We start from the raw sequence: 18,353 nt of genomic DNA on the forward strand, positions 1-18,353 counted from the left end.
ACTATTTGTGACGCCCCGTACTAAATCATCATGTACGGACCATCATCAACAGGATCATTACAAGGTTAAGTACTATATGCGTTTTCAAAACAGAGTTTGCATTCATTAATAAAAGTGACGTCATAACATACGTCAATTGTTTTACAAATCAAAAGCATGCTTCGCTAAGTAGAAGCAATAAGTAAGTATACGTGACCCCAATGGTCGTTACATAACATAGTTTCAAAAGTAAATAAGTTTGAATGCAAGATAAGTAGTCATGCGATAACAACTCTAAGCAGCGGGTTCTACAGCACGACTAGTATGATAGCGGAAGCGACTTCAAGCACCTGAGAAATACATGCTTAAAAATGTCAACACAAAGGTTGGTGAGCTATAGTTTAAGTATAACAGTAATGTAAGTAGGCCACGAGATTTAAGTGCTACAACGAGCGTTTCAAAAGTATGTAATAGTATATGCTTAACCGTGGGCACCCGATAACTAACTTAACGTTTAATGTACCCCCTTAAAGTGCACTTGGCAAGTGCGTATAACCTCGAAGTATTAAATACTCGTTAAATGCTAGCACGACTAGCCCAAGTGGGGATGTCAAACCCTATGGATCCATATCTAAGATTCGCGTTCACGGTTCAAAAACCAATGATTAAACGTTACCGAGCTAAAGGGAATGTTTTTGCCGTTATATAACCCACACATATATAAAGTTTAAGTACTCGTGCCTAGTATGTAAAACATAAAATCCGCATGCATTCTCAGTTCCCAAAATAAGTTAAAGTAAAAAGGGAATGCTATAACTCACAATGATAGTAGTAGCGGTAAAGTAGTAGTCGGTAAATGGTGTGCAAGTAACGGTCCAAATGTCCTCAACCTAAGTCAAATAGCACTAAGTCAATAAGTCGTCTCAAAAGGTTTACAAGTATGTAATTAAGGTCATAAGGGTCATCATCAATCATCATTAAACAAAAGGTAACAAGTAAGGTTCGTTTATGAAAGTCGTTTAAAACAAAGGCTGAATTGGATCAGTCACCACGGCCTCTACACAAACCGAACAGAGGTGAGTCCAGTGGCTATGGCTCCGTATATGAGTCGTTTAAGTGTGGTTAAATTTACAGAAGCTAACTCGTCTTCGTTTGACCGTGGCAACGGTATATGTGCGAGTAGGTCTGAAATTTTCTGCACAACGTTAAAGGACATAGTGACGAACGGAGGGCCATAAATCCTAAACCGTAACTCAGATGAAGACGAGTCCTAAATGAAAAATTATCTACTCAAAAAGTTCTATCCAAAAATCAAGGTTAGGTCAGCCCAGACCCACGGGTCTGTTCCAGAAATAGCTGAACAGAAACTTTTGGACAGAAACAGTGGGTTTTAGGTGAGTTCCGGTGTCTTGGTGCTTGATGCTCATCATGGTTCTCATCCTTGATGCGTATAGCTTCAAGTGTACAAATCATTGATGTGTTAACATCATCTTGACCAAGGTTTGTCCATCATAACTCAAGTGCAAGTCTAAGACATGAAGAACAACTCATCTAAGTGTTGTAAGTGTTTTGATGAACCAAAGTTACATCAAAGTCTTAGATTTAGCACACACATGAAATGTAAAAGTAATACAACTAAATTTTTACAATTATAACACAAGTGTGAGTTCTTAAGACATGTAGATCAACTCACTTAAGAGTTGTATGAGGTTTGATGAACCAAAGTTACATCAAAGTCTTAGTTTCAACACTTATATGAACTTTAGAAGTAAAAACAAGTTATAAACTTAAATTATCAACTAGTAAAGTGTATGTAAGCTTTGTAGCTTTTGTTTATGACAAATTAAGAAGACCATAAGCTAGATAACTTAGATCTTCCAAAGGTATTTGAAGTTGTAACTAGTAAGTTACACTTCTATGTTCTTGAAACTTATAAGTTAACTTTTAAGTTCAAGAAAATTATGAGATCAAGACTAACTAGTAGTTCTTGACCAACAAACCAACAAACAAGTAATTTAGGTGCATAAATTAAAGAAACAAGTTAATTAAACAAGTAGTTAGTTCAAGTGTTGCTCATACTTTAAAGATTCAACCAAAGTTGACCTTTAAGTAAAGTAAACTTTAAGTTTACTTCCATGACTTGCAAGTATGATTTTAACAACAAAGAACTCATAATCTTTGAAACAAATAAAGTAGAAAACTAAATAAACAAGAAAATGATTTATAGTTGCTCATACTTTTAAAGATTCAACCAAAGTTGATCTTTAAGTGAAGTAACTTCAAAGTTACTTCAAGAACTACAAGTAATGAGTTTATACAACTATGAACTTTAATCTTTTGAAACAAAATATGTAGAACATAACTAGATAGATTATGTTCTTGATGTTCTTGTTATAACAAGATAAATATGAAGAATCAAAACTAGAAAGTTTGATCTTGTAACTTAGTAAAGAAAGACAAGTAAGTAAGTAAATAATAACTAGTAACTTACAAGTAATCAACCTTAAACAAGAACAAGTAACAATTTAACAATAAAGAATGATGATGAAGATGGATTGGAAATCGGTTTTGGTTGAAGAAAAAGAAGAGAAATAAAGTTCATACACTTACAAGAACTAGAGAGAGTTTGAGAGAAAATTTGAAATGCTAGTGTGTGTGTATTTTGGAATGAAGACTAGTAAAGAGTAAGTAAGCAAAATGGAAAGGAAATCACACCCTTGGCCTACACCAAGGGCGACGGCCAGCAGCCCATTCAAAGGGGGTGGCTTTAGTTCCTTGGTCACTAGTGTGTAAGGCTTACAAAAGGTGGATAATAAGTGTGTTTACATGGGGATTAAGTGCAACAAGATTCCAATTCTAAGCTAACCATCTAGTTCCAAGTTAAATGATACTTACAAGTTGCAAGAGTGGGCTAATTAATCCATAATATAAGTAGGGTGGGCTTACACAAGTCCGTTAACACTAAAAGGCCCAAGTTTGCAAGTAGTTAGCAAGTAATCCAATAAAAGTCCAACTTAAGCCCAAGTAACTAACTAATAGCTTTAGTTAATTAAAATGATTAATAAAATTAATCATGAATGTAAATAATATCTTAAAATATTATTCGTGCAAGTTCCGGGTGTCACAAAGACGTTTCGGGCATTTAAAGTTCAAGTACGGGCAATCAAAGCAACATGTAAATGTAATAACATACATTCGATTAATCACACGTATTAATAATAATAATTATTAATAATTAATCATTGGAAAAACCAGGGTCGTTACATTACCCACCTGTTAAAGAAAATTTCGTCCCGAAATTTTAAGCTGAGGTAGATGGAGGAGTCGGGAAAAGGTGAGGATACTTTCGCATCATTTGATCCTCTCGCTCCCAAGTAAACTCAGGTCCTCATTTGGCATTCCATCGTACTTGAACGATCGGAATCTTGTTGCGTTTCAAAGTTTTGATCTCACGATCCATAATCTCAACTGGTTCTTCCACAAAGTGGAGTTTGTCGTCAATCGTAAGCTCCTCAAGTGGTATGATAAGTTCAGGTGCAGCAAGACACTTCTTCAAGTTTGACACATGGAAGGTAGGATGAACTGAGCTCAATTGTGCTGGTAGATCTAATCGGTAAGCAACGGGTCCAATGTAGTGACCCGAACTTTTCCATGTTTATATATATTAATTGAGATTGATATTTACATGATTAAATGTTTCCAACATATTAAGCAATCAAACTTGTTAAGACTTGATTAATTGAAATAGGTTTCAGATAGACAATTGACTACCCAAGTTGACCGGTGATTCATGAACGTTAAAACTTGTAAAAACTATATGATGACATATATATGGTTATATACATAGTTAACATGATATTATGATAAGTAAACGTATCATTAAGTATATTAACAATGAACTACATATGTAAAAACAAGACTACTAACTTAATGATTTTGAAACGAGACATATATGTAACGATTATCGTTGTAACGACATTTAATGTATATATATATCATATTAAGAGATATTTGTACATCATAATATCATGATAATATAATAATTTAAAATCTCTTTTGATATTATAAACATTGGGTTAACAACATTTAACAAGATCGTTAACCTAAAGGTTTCAAAACAACATTTACATGTAACGACTAACGATGACTTAACGACTCAGTTAAAATGTATATACATGTAGTGTTTTAATATGTATTCATACACTTTTGAAAGACTTCAAGACACTTATCAAAATACTTCTATGTAACATCCCGCGTTTTTCCGTTAAATTTATTTTTAACACCGTCTTTTTCTTTTAAATAATACCTTTCGTTATTTAAATTCGTAGTTTCCGTTGACTAACGTTCATAATAATTCCGTCATTTAATTATAACATCTCTCGTTAACTTGCGTTTTAAAAATATTCGATCGGTTAAATCCCGCACCCGCTTTGAAACTCGAGGGACCGGAGTTGCCAAATGGGCAAACTAGTTGACTAGGTCAACTAGTCAACCCATTTCATCCATTTCCATCACCTCCCTCATCCCTTTTCTCTCCATCTCAAGAACACACACACAAACCCATTCCATTCATTCATCATCTAAATTCAATCTTGGAAGCTCACAACAAATCCGATTACATATTTGGAATCCTCTCTTCATCCTCTACAATTTGATACCAACTTCATCTCGTTTGGGTAACATTTCTAAAACTCTAGATTTCTCTAAATTCGTGTTTTTGATTTGAAATGGTGTTAGTTAGTGTCTATGGCTCGAGTCTAACATGAATATATGTTTGGTTTGCTCGATTTGTTGTTTTTGGAGTAACTAGCATGAACTTGAAATGGGTGTGCTTAATCCTTGATTTTGGATGAGTTAATGTTGTTAGATTGTTAAAGTGCATGTTTTAATTGTGTTACTAGTATCACTAGCTTCGTTTTGATGCGTAGGTTGATTAAGAAAACTTCAAAAACATGAATATTGATTTTGTGATGTTTGACTAGGGTTTGATAGTTCTTGACATGAATTTTTGGATGCTTGAATGCCATGGAATGTTAATTATTAGTGTTTAGTTGTAATGTATGTTTCATTACCTTCAAAACGGCATATTATATGTGTGAATTGGTTTCCCGAAACTCAAATTGCATTTGAAGAACTTGAAACCTTAAAAATGAACGTTTAATGATCACTTGATGAGTTTTCGGCTATTATAAATGATGTTTTTGTTTGGTGAAACATGTTTAGTTGTGTTCCTTGTCAAAAGAGCTTTCCAACGGTATAAGATACGTCTTCTAGTTGTTTACGGTTTGCGTTTTATGGTTGTTTGAAGTTTTGACCAAGACTTGAACCTTGAAACTGACCTGGTGCCAGACCACGTGTTATGTCGCGGCGCGACACCTCTGGCCGCGGCGCGGCATATGCCGTGGTCAGATTCTGACCTATTTTGTCAAATTTCGAAAAATGTTTGCTATGCTACGCACCTCCGATTAACATGTAACTTGGCCAACATGCTCATATATGACTTCTAAGCTTAGAAAAATAGTTCGGGACCCGACCCGAACGTGTTGACTTTTCGTTGACTTTGACCAAGTTTGACTTTTTGTCAAACTTAACCAAATACTTATGCAACCTTTCTAACATGATTATTTACTAGTATCTTGTATGAAACTTGACAATTTGATTCACATGCTAAAATAATCGAGTCGTAACGAGCCATAGGACTAATTGAACATCTTTGACCGTTTGTGTTTACCGATATTGATATAACCTATATGTTTAGGTCAAGACTAGCTTTGTCTTTGCACGCGTCTACTTGTTGAAGTACTTTATTAACTCTTGCACTCAAGGTGAGATCATAGTCCCACTTTTACTCTTTTTGAACTTACATTTGGGATGAGAAAACATAAACATTTCTTTACTAAGTGAACACAAGTACAGGAAAACAAACATTCTACATACGAGTTTAGAACAAAATCCTCAATTCGATTATCATTAGTTACACTTGCCGGGTGTAAGCGAGAACTTATGTTGTATGGATCCATATGGGTTTGACAAACCCTCATTCAAACGGTTCGCTACCGTTTACGAATGAAATATATTTTCGAGAAACAGTGTATGTTCTAGCACTAAGTGATGAGGTTCAATGGAAGGAAATGTTAAGCATTGATAATTGGGTGCTCGTGAAACAAACTTTTGGAATGTATTACTATTATTTCATTGATGCAAATTTTGTGGTTCACTTGTACTTACTTACTTAAACCTATGATTTCACCAACGTTTTCGTTGACAGATTTCTATGTTTTTCTCAGGTCTTGCACGATATGTGAAACATGCTTCCGCTTACTATTTGATACTTGCATCCGATGTCGAGTATACATGCATTTCATGGAGCGTCTTTTGACTTTACTTTAAACCGTGTCGCCTAGATTTCAATCGTATCTATAACGTTGTAACTTAACTTTTGGTTGAACAATTCTTGTAAACTTTGAAATAATCTTTATTTTGAAATGAAGGCGACATATTTTGGTCAAACGTTATCTTAAAGACTTATAATCAGGTAATGGGACCCACGTAGCCGACGCCGTCACTTGACGATTTGTCGGGGTCGCTACAGGTGGTATCAGAGCCTTGGTTGTAGGGATTTAGAGTTCATTTGTGTTCACCCCGAGTCATAGGGTACATAGGTGAATCTAGACTACAACCGGCATATAGATTGAAGTAGGAATTACTTGACTATTTGTGCATTTATACTCGAACTCTTCTATCATATCTAACTTGTATTCGATCTTGATCTTACGTTGATAAATTTTGTTGACGCGCCATCTTGACTTTATAAAGTAATGTTAAATGCACATGTAAATCAGGGTAATATAATTTCCGGGATTATATTACGGTGATTCACATGGACGTTCCGACATTATGACATAAAGAATTTAAGGCGAGTCAAGGAAAAATTTCCTCTTTATCTTGATTTCCACATCACGATTAGTATTATTGATAATACTAAACAACGGTATTCTTGTGTCATGAAGGAACAATGGCTCACCAAGGTCAACACAATACCCCTCCCGAAACTCTCGAACAAGCTCTTCAACGAATGATAGCCACCGCTGTGGGAGAGGCAGTGGCCGGTCACTTCTCCAACAACAACAACAATCATGGGGTCGGTAATTCAAACGGGGGGTGCTCCTACAAAAACTTCATGAAGTACAATCCTCCCACTTTCAATGGAACCGAAGGACCGGTTGCTCTCACCCGATGGTTCGAACAAACAGAAGCCGTTTTTAGTATAAGCGGTTGTCGGGACCAAGATAAGGTCAAGTTTTCCACCCTCACTCTCACCGGTATTGCTCTCTCATGGTGGAACACGTATGTACAATCGGTGGGTATCGATGAAGCCCTTACACTCTCTTGGACCGAATTAAGAGAAAGAATGACCACCGAATACTTCTCGCGCGAAGAGACTCGAAGGCTCGAACAGGGGCCAAGAAATTTAAAAATAGCCCGAGATGACCTCGAAGCTTATAATCAACGGTTTGCCGAACTAACCTCCATTTGTCCAAACCTCCGGGCTCCCGGGCCCCAAGGAGTTGAGTTTTACATGGATGGCCTCCCTAAGAGCATTCCACACGGGGTAATGCCATTAAGACCCGCCGACCTACAAGAGGCTGTGATGATAGCCCGCCGATTTATAAAAACGGTGGATGAAATTGAGGCGCTGGCACCAACGGCCGAGGCCCAACCAGTTAACAACAAAAGAAAACAGGAAGCCTCTCCATCAAGCAACCACAACCACAACGACTCCACCAAGAAGCCTTTCACCCCCGGCGGCAGGAAAAATTATGCTGGAACACGACCTTTTTGCAACACGTGCCACAAACATCATTATGGAAAATGTGGCGGACCATTTTGCATCAAGTGTCAAAGAAGTGGCCATGTGGCCCATAGTTGTAAGGGTGCCGCCCCCGTCGCTAAAAAGGTGCCCAGTGCACGCAGAAGGGGTGCTTGTTTTGAATGTGGACAACTGGGTCATTTTAAGAATGCATGTCCCAAGAAGAACGCCCACCCTAATGTACGCGAATGAGCTTTCAACCTTAACACATAGGATTCCCGGAACGACAATTAGTTACGGGTACGTTCCTTCTCAACGACTCTTATGTTTCATGTTTATCCGATTCGGGTATCGATAAATGTTTTGTATCCAAGGCTTTGGAGCCTACTCTTTGCACTCCACCCCTCCCCCTAGATATTACTTACGCCATTCAAGTGACCAACGGGAAACCATTGCGTATCGATAAATTTTATCGGAGGGAGTACGTTAGACTTATTGGGTAGGTAATTTGAACTTTGATTTGACATCTATAGAACTAGGGAGCCCAAAACCTATACGTTAGGAAGGGAATGTTTTCCCCACATATATGTGATTCTAGTGAACTAAATGATTTTCGTTTAAGAACCGATATCCTCTTTCCCGTATCAACAACCTCTTGAACTGTTACACGGATCTCGCGTATATTCTAAAATCGACCTTCATTCTGGTTATCATCAATTGAGGGTTAAGGGAGAAGATGTCTCCTAAACCACTTTCCGAACTCGCTACGATAGTTATAAATTTCTTTTAGTGCCGTTCAGTTTAACTAAGGCTCCGCCCGTATTCATAGACCTCCGGAACCGCGTATGCAAACTTATCTAGACAAATCCGTTACCGTACTTATAATTGATGTTTTAAGCTATTCAAGCGGAAAGGAAAAAAAACGGACAACGTCTCCGTCTTACGCTCGAACTCTTGAGAAAAGAGCAACTCTATGCCGAATTCTCCAAGTGAGAATTTTGGTTAAACAAAGTCCAAATTCTAAACCATGTTATTAGTGGTCAAGGTAAAAAAAAAAAAAAAAAAAAGAAAAAAAAAAAAAAAAAAAATTAATTAATTAATTAATTAATTTTGGAGAAACCCTCACGACTCCGACTTGTATTCGTAAAATTTTGGATCTCGTGATTATTACCAAAGATTAATTTCCAATTTTTCCCGTATCGCTCGTCCTTTAACCTCGTTAACGTACTAAGGAAAAGAATTAAACATTTTTCGTGTCCGGACTTTGAACGTGATTTATTTTTTTCTTTTCACCAACCTTACTAGATAAATTCGTGTGGCACAAAATGGAACTCAAATATAGAAATACTTCTACGTGAACGCCTGAAAGGCAACCCCTCTCGACTCGAAATCAAGGAAGCTGAAATTCGTTATTTTACACGGAGAATTTGAATACTTATTTATGGATCCGATCAATCTTCTCGTTATCGCGTACCACGATACATAGCTCTGCTATTTCACCGTTACCGTCTGATATTACTGGAAATTAAGATAACACACAATCCAACGATACTTCACTCTTCTTTGACTTAACGCCCTTGTGTTTCTGATAATCGGTCAACTATTATTCAACCCCGAACTATACAACTACGTGTACTACCTCGTTTCTCTTTCAGACTTCAACTTTTGACAACTAGAGGCACGTTATAGCAACCTCGAGATGTAAACTCATCCTATTCTAAGTCCTCATTTCACTACTATCTTTACCGTTCGCATTTCCGTTTAAAGAAACTCCTTGTAACATTTCTCCATGGATAGAGAAACTCCTCATATTACATAAGTATTCGCCACGAGGGTGAATAGTCCTAACGAACATTTCTCGAACCCTAACTAACTTGTTCAAACGTATCTTAAGAGATTCTATTCCAACACGGTGTATCTTTGTCAATTATTCAGTATCGAAATACTCGTTTCACTTCTAGTTTTACAAGAAACCTTGGGAACCCGCTTAGACATGAGTACCGCGTACCACCCACAAACTGACGAACCGAGCAAACGAACGATTTACGTCTTGGAAAGACATCTCACAAACTCGTATTGTCACCTTTAGTAGATCACTCTTACAACAGTAGTTACCACTCGTGTGTTCACGCGCACTTTTCGAAACCTTATATGACCGCTAATGTCATACCCCTGTTCATTTAACCAAAGCATCAACCACCGAAATCTGAACTCCATCAAGAAACAACAATTGAGATCGTTCAAGTCCGAGAAGGGCTCGAGACAACCCATTGTTGCCAGAAGAGTTATACCAAACTTAGAGGAGAACCTCACAAATCCCAGTGTGTAACCGCGTAATATTGAGAACCCGCACCTTGGAAGGGTGTAATCCGTTTCGGGAATCAGGGAAAGTTAAACCCGCGACATTGTTAACCCTTTTGAAACCTTGGGGCGTATTGGAACCGCTCCCTACCGTTTAGAACTTCCGACTCAATTAAGTTTCCGTTTACCCTACATTTCGTGCAACAAACTTAGAAACGTGTCCTGCGGAACAGGAACGTGCAATCCTGCTGGATACATCAACTATCGATGACAAACTTCTCTTCATAGGAAAACCAGTTGAAACTGGGGATCGTAAAAACCGAACCTTAATGCAACGTAAAACCCTGACTATCCAAATTCATGAGAACCCTCAAGAACGTACTTTCACTTATTCATAGCATTGACAACGTAAAGTCTCGAGTAAGAGATATCGACTACTACTTCCAAGTAAATTTCGGGACGAAATTTCTTTTGAGTTGTGGATAATGTAACATCCCGCGTTTTTCCGTTAAATTTATTTTTAACACCGTCTTTTTCTTTTAAATAATACCTTTCGTTATTTAAATTCGTAGTTTTCGTTGACTAACGTTCATAATAATTCCGTCATTTAATTATAACATCTCTCGTTAACTTGCGTTTTAAAAATATTCGATCGGTTAAATCCCGCACCCGCTTTGAAACTCGAGGGACCGGAGTTGCCAAATGGGCAAACTAGTTGACTAGGTCAACTAGTCAACCCATTTCATCCATTTCCATCACCTCCCTCATCCCTTTTCTCTCCATCTCAAGAACACACACACAAACCCATTCCATTCATTCATCATCTAAATTCAATCTTGGAAGCTCACAACAAATCCGATTACATATTTGGAATCCTCTCTTCATCCTCTACAATTTGATACCAACTTCATCTCGTTTGGGTAACATTTCTAAAACTCTAGATTTCTCTAAATTCGTGTTTTTGATTTGAAATGGTGTTAGTTAGTGTCTATGGCTCGAGTCTAACATGAATATATGTTTGGTTTGCTCGATTTGTTGTTTTTGGAGTAACTAGCATGAACTTGAAATGGGTGTGCTTAATCCTTGATTTTGGATGAGTTAATGTTGTTAGATTGTTAAAGTGCATGTTTTAATTGTGTTACTAGTATCACTAGCTTCGTTTTGATGCGTAGGTTGATTAAGAAAACTTCAAAAACATGAATATTGATTTTGTGATGTTTGACTAGGGTTTGATAGTTCTTGACATGAATTTTTGGATGCTTGAATGCCATGGAATGTTAATTATTAGTGTTTAGTTGTAATGTATGTTTCATTACCTTCAAAACGGCATATTATATGTGTGAATTGGTTTCCCGAAACTCAAATTGCATTTGAAGAACTTGAAACCTTAAAAATGAACGTTTAATGATCACTTGATGAGTTTTCGGCTATTATAAATGATGTTTTTGTTTGGTGAAACATGTTTAGTTGTGTTCCTTGTCAAAAGAGCTTTCCAACGGTATAAGATACGTCTTCTAGTTGTTTACGGTTTGCGTTTTATGGTTGTTTGAAGTTTTGACCAAGACTTGAACCTTGAAACTGACCTGGTGCCAGACCACGTGTTATGTCGCGGCGCGACACCTCTGGCCGCGGCGCGGCATATGCCGTGGTCAGATTCTGACCTATTTTGTCAAATTTCGAAAAATGTTTGCTATGCTACGCACCTCCGATTAACATGTAACTTGGCCAACATGCTCATATATGACTTCTAAGCTTAGAAAAATAGTTCGGGACCCGACCCGAACGTGTTGACTTTTCGTTGACTTTGACCAAGTTTGACTTTTTGTCAAACTTAACCAAATACTTATGCAACCTTTCTAACATGATTATTTACTAGTATCTTGCATGAAACTTGACAATTTGATTCACATGCTAAAATAATCGAGTCGTAACGAGCCATAGGACTAATTGAACATCTTTGACCGTTTGTGTTTACCGATATTGATATAACCTATATGTTTAGGTCAAGACTAGCTTTGTCTTTGCACGCGTCTACTTGTTGAAGTACTTTATTAACTCTTGCACTCAAGGTGAGATCATAGTCCCACTTTTACTCTTTTTGAACTTACATTTGGGATGAGAAAACATAAACATTTCTTTACTAAGTGAACACAAGTACAGGAAAACAAACATTCTACATACGAGTTTAGAACAAAATCCTCAATTCGATTATCATTAGTTACACTTGCCGGGTGTAAGCGAGAACTTATGTTGTATGGATCCATATGGGTTTGACAAACCCTCATTCAAACGGTTCGCTACCGTTTACGAATGAAATATATTTTCGAGAAACAGTGTATGTTCTAGCACTAAGTGATGGGGTTCAATGGAAGGAAATGTTAAGCATTGATAATTGGGTGCTCGTGAAACAAACTTTTGGAATGTATTACTATTATTTCATTGATGCAAATTTTGTGGTTCACTTGTACTTACTTACTTAAACCTATGATTTCACCAACGTTTTCGTTGACAGATTTCTATGTTTTTCTCAGGTCTTGCACGATATGTGAAACATGCTTCCGCTTACTATTTGATACTTGCATCCGATGTCGAGTATACATGCATTTCATGGAGCGTCTTTTGACTTTACTTTAAACCGTGTCGCCTAGATTTCAATCGTATCTATAACGTTGTAACTTAACTTTTGGTTGAACAATTCTTGTAAACTTTGAAATAATCTTTATTTTGAAATGAAGGCGACATATTTTGGTCAAACGTTATCTTAAAGACTTATAATCAGGTAATGGGACCCACGTAGCCGACGCCGTCACTTGACGATTTGTCGGGGTCGCTACATTCTACTTAACAAAAATGCTTACAATCACATCCTCGTTCAGTTTCATCAACAATTCTACTCGTATGCACCCATATTCGTACTCGTACAATACAGAGCTTTTAGATGTATGTACTATTGGTATATACACTCCAATGATCAGCTCTTAGCAGCCCATGTGAGTCACCTAACACATGTGGGAACCATCATTTGGCAACTAGCATGAAATATCTCATAAAATTACAAAAATATGAGTAATCATTCATGACTTATTTACATGAAAACAAAATTACATATCCTTTATATCTAATCCATACATCAACGACCAAAAACACCTACAAACACTTTCATTCTTCAATTTTCTTCATCTAATTGATCTCTCTCAAGTTCTATCTTCAAGTTCTAAGTGTTCTTCATAAATTCCAAAAGTTCTAGTTTCATAAAATCAAGAATACTTTCAAGTTTGCTAGCTCACTTCCAATCTTGTAAGGTGATCATCCAACCTCAAGAAATCTTTGTTTCTTATAGTAGGTTATCATTCTAATACAAGGTAATAATCATATTCAAACTTTAGTTCAATTTCTATAACTATAACAATCTTATTTCAAGTGATGATCTTACTTGAACTTGTTTTCGTGTCATGATTCTGCTTCAAGAACTTCGAGCCATCCAAGGATCCGTTGAAGCTAGATCCATTTTTCTCTTTTCCAGTAGGTTTATCCAAGGAACTTAAGGTAGTAATGATGTTCATAACATCATTCGATTCATACATATAAAGCTATCTTATTCGAAGGTTTAAACTTGTAATCACTAGAACATAGTTTAGTTAATTCTAAACTTGTTCGCAAACAAAAGTTAATCCTTCTAACTTGACTTTTAAAATCAACTAAACACATGTTCTATATCTATATGATATGCTAACTTAATGATTTAAAACCTGAAAACACGAAAAACACCGTAAAACCGGATTTACGCCGTCGTAGTAACACCGCGGGCTGTTTTGGGTTAGTTAATTAAAAACTATGATAAACTTTGATTTAAAAGTTGTTATTCTGAGAAAATGATTTTTATTATGAACATGAAACTATATCCAAAAATTATGGTTAAACTCAAAGTGGAAGTATGTTTTCTAAAATGGTCATCTAGACGTCGTTCTTTCGACTGAAATGACTACCTTTACAAAAACAACTTGTAACTTATTTCTCCGACTATAAACCTATACTTTTCTGTTTAGATTCATAAAATAGAGTTCAATATGAAACCATAGCAATTTGATTCACTCAAAACGGATTTAAAATGAAGAAGTTATGGGTAAAACAAGATTGGATAATTTTTCTCATTTTAGCTACGTGAAAATTGGTAACAAATCTATTCCAACCATAACTTAATCAACTTGTATTGTATATTATGTAATCTTGAGATACCATAGACACGTATACAATGTTTCGACCTATCATGTCGACACATCTATATATATTTCGGAACAACCATAGACACTCTATATGTAAATGTTGGAGTTAGCTATACAGGGTTGAGGTTGATTCCAAAATATATATAGTTTGAGTTGTGATCAATACTGAGATACGTATACACTGGGTCGTGGATTGATTCAAGATAATATTTATCGATTTATTTCTGTACATCTAACAGTGGACAACTAGTTGTAGGTTACTAACGAGGACAGCTGACTTAATAAACTTAAAACATCAAAATATATTAAAAGTGTTGTAAATATATTTTAAACATACTTTGATATATATGTATATATTGTTATAGGTTCGTGAATCAACCGGTGGTCAACTCTTACTTCCCGACGAAGTAAAAATCTGTGAAAGTGAGTTATAGTCCCACTTTTAAAATCTAATATTTTTGGGATGAGAATACATGCAGGTTTTATAAATGATTTACAAAGTAGACACAAGTACGTGAAACTACATTCTATGGTTGAATTATCGAAATCGAATATGCCCCTTTTTATTAAGTCTGGTAATCTAAGAATTAGGGAACAGACACCCTAATTGACGCGAATCCTAAAGATAGATATATTGGGCCTAACAAACCCCATCCAAAGAACCGGATGCTTTAGTACTTCGAAATTTATATCATATCCGAAGGGTGTCCCGGAATGATGGGGATATTCTTATATCTGCATCTTGTTAATGTCGGTTACCAGGTGTTCACCATATGAATGATTTTTATCTCTATGTATGGGATGTGTATTGAAATATGAAATCTTGTGGTCTATTATTATGATTTGATATATATAGGTTAAACCTATAACTCACCAATATTTTTGTTGACGTTTTAAGCATGTTTATTCTCAGGTGATTATTAAGAGCTTCCGCTGTCGCATACTTAAATAAGGACGAGATTTGGAGTCCATGCTTGTATGATATTGTGTAAAAACTGCATTCAAGAAACTTATTTTGTTGTAACATATTTGTATTGTAAACCATTATGTAATGGTCGTGTATAAACAGGATATTTTAGATTATCATTATTTGATAATCTACGTAAAGCTTTTTAAACCTTTATTGATGAAATAAAGGTTATGGTTTGTTTTAAAATGAATGCAGTCTTTGAAAAACGTCTCATATAGAGGTCAAAACCTCGCAACGAAATCAATTAATATGGAACGTTTTTAATCAATAAGAACGGGACATTTCAGTTGGTATCCGAGCGTTGGTCTTAGAGAACCAGAAAATTTTCATTAGTGTGTCTTATCGAGTTTGTTAGGATGCATTAGTGATTCTGGACTTCGACCGTGTTTTCTTTAAAAATGATTGCTTAACATTTTTGTTGGAAACTATATATTTTTAACATATGAATATTATGTGATATATTAATCTCTTAACGTGTTTGATATTATGTGATAGATGTCTACCTCTAGAACAAGTCCCATTGACTCACCTAATAATAATGAAGAGTCAAATGTAAATTGGAATGATTCGTGGACTGATTCACAAGTTCCCGAAGAGGAACCGGAAGAAGAGTCGGAACCGGAAGAAGAATCGGAACCGGAAGAAGAATCGGAACCGGAAGAAGAATCGGAACCGGAAGAAGAATCGGAACCGGTGGGGAAAATAATAAAACGGTTAAGTAAAATAGAATCCTCAACCAACCGACCAAGGTTAATTATGGTCAATGGTGTTTCCGCCAAGGAAGCAAAATATTGGGAGGATTACCAATTCTCCGATGAATCGGATTCCGACGAGAATTCCAATGATGTTATAGAAATTACCCCAACTGAATTTAAAAAGGCAAAAGAAAATAATAAGGGAAAGGGCATAAAAATAGAGAAATCTAATTCCAACCCCGATGAACTTTATATGTATCGTCAACCCCCGAAGTCCTTAAGTTGTAACAATGACCCGGGAACCTCTAAACCACCAGGTTTTTCTAAACCAATGTGGACAACGACGGCTCGTATTAGGGGAACATCATATATCCCTAGAAACTTGGCAAAACGAACCAAAACCGAAGAAGAAGAAACGAGCGAGTCGGAATAAGATAGTTGTATTCGTGTGGTGTAATATATGTAATATAGTGTTCTTATGCTTTATGATATATGTAAAAATTGCTTGTATTAATAAGTATTTTTTTATGAATCTAACTCTTGTCTATTTTACAGTTTAAAAACACAAAATGGATAGACAACCCAATATTTTAAGAGACCTACCCGGAGACATGATTGATGAAATCTTGTCTAGAGTCGGCCAGAATTCCTCGGCACAACTATTTAAGGCGAGATCAGTTTGTAAGACATTCGAAGAACGTTCCAAGAATGTCTTGGTTTATAAGAGACTTTCGTTTGAAAGATGGGGGATAGCACATTGGGAAACCCATAAGTTACGATGTGTTTACTTTGACGCATATATTGCGGGGAACCCAAATGCTATTTTACGCAACGGGTTAAGAAATTATTTTGACTCAATATATCCGAATATTGGACTTCGTGATTTAGAAAAAGCGGCTAACATGCAACATAAAGAAGCATGTTATGCTTACGGATTAGTAATGTTCGCTTCTCACCAAAGTGAGAACAAGAACATCGGGCTACAACTATTAAACAAAACGTTTCCACAAGTGACGGAGTCGGTAATTGGGGTAAGAAATGAGGTTTTTAGATTGTTACGGGACTGTTGGACATTACGTAACCCTCGTCCTTTTGACGATGTTACAACACGCTGTCTTATCAACGGCCATAATGGTTATGTTCCACAAGACCAAGGATGGGAAGTAATCCTAGTAAAACCAGAATGCATGACTTGTTTCTGGACGTATGAATTACGTGTCTTTATTGTCTTTGCTGAACGACTTGTGTACTAGCTAGAATTACCTTCACAACTATCTTGTATCAAAGTTATTGTGTGCTATATTTCATGCTTTATGTAAAATAAACGGTATTGTAAGTTTGTAAAATATTGAATAAAAGTTTGAACGCGAAATATTATTATAATCAGTTTTTCATATAGAATTGTAGTAGTTGAATTGTATATTAGCTACTAAGTATGAACTTAACGGGTAGATACTACCCGAATTTAAACTTATAAAACGCTAATATGAAGAAAAAGCTTTTATAAATGAGTTCATATTATGCTACGAAATACTATTAACTACTCTTAATATTCTGTATGATTAACTTGTTCCATTTGACTATTTTGAAGGAAATGGCACCGATTACTCGACACACCGTAAATATGAATGAATAGGAATTCCGTACTTTTCTAGCTTCAAACATAGCCGCAGTACATGCTGCGCTACATACCAACAATAACCTTGGATCTAGCAGTACAGGAAATCGTGTAGGATGCACCTACAAAGAATTCACTGCCTGCAAACCTTTGGAATTTGATGGAACCGAAGGACCGATCGGATTGAAACGGTGGACCGAGAAGGTCGAATCGGTGTTTGCCATAAGTAAGTGTACTGAAGAGGACAAAGTGAAGTACACTACGCATACCTTCACAGGTTCTGCGTTAACATGGTGGAATACCTATCTAGAGCAAGTGGGACAAGATGATGCGTACGCACTACCGTGGTCAGCATTCAAGCACTTGATGAACGAGAAGTACCGTCCCAGAACCGAGGTCAATAAGCTCAAGACAGAACTTAGAGGGTTACGAACCCAAGGATTTGATATTACCACGTACGAAAGACGATTCACAGAATTGTGCCTATTGTGTCCGGGAGCATTCGAAGATGAGGAAGAGAAGATCGACGCATTTGTGAAAGGATTACCGGAAAGAATTCAAGAAGATATAAGTTCACACGAGCCTGCCTCTATACAACAGGCATGTAGAATGGCTCACAAACTAGTGAACCAGATTGAAGAAAGAATTAAAGAACAGACTGCTGAAGAGGCCAATGTGAAGCAAGTCAAAAGAAAGTGGGAGGATAACGGTGATAAGAATCACCAATACAACAACAACAGCAATTACAACAATAATC

The sequence above is a fragment of the Rutidosis leptorrhynchoides genome, chromosome 2 (genome assembly GCF_046630445.1).
Source record: "Rutidosis leptorrhynchoides isolate AG116_Rl617_1_P2 chromosome 2, CSIRO_AGI_Rlap_v1, whole genome shotgun sequence".
Lineage (NCBI taxonomy): Eukaryota > Viridiplantae > Streptophyta > Magnoliopsida > Asterales > Asteraceae > Rutidosis > Rutidosis leptorrhynchoides.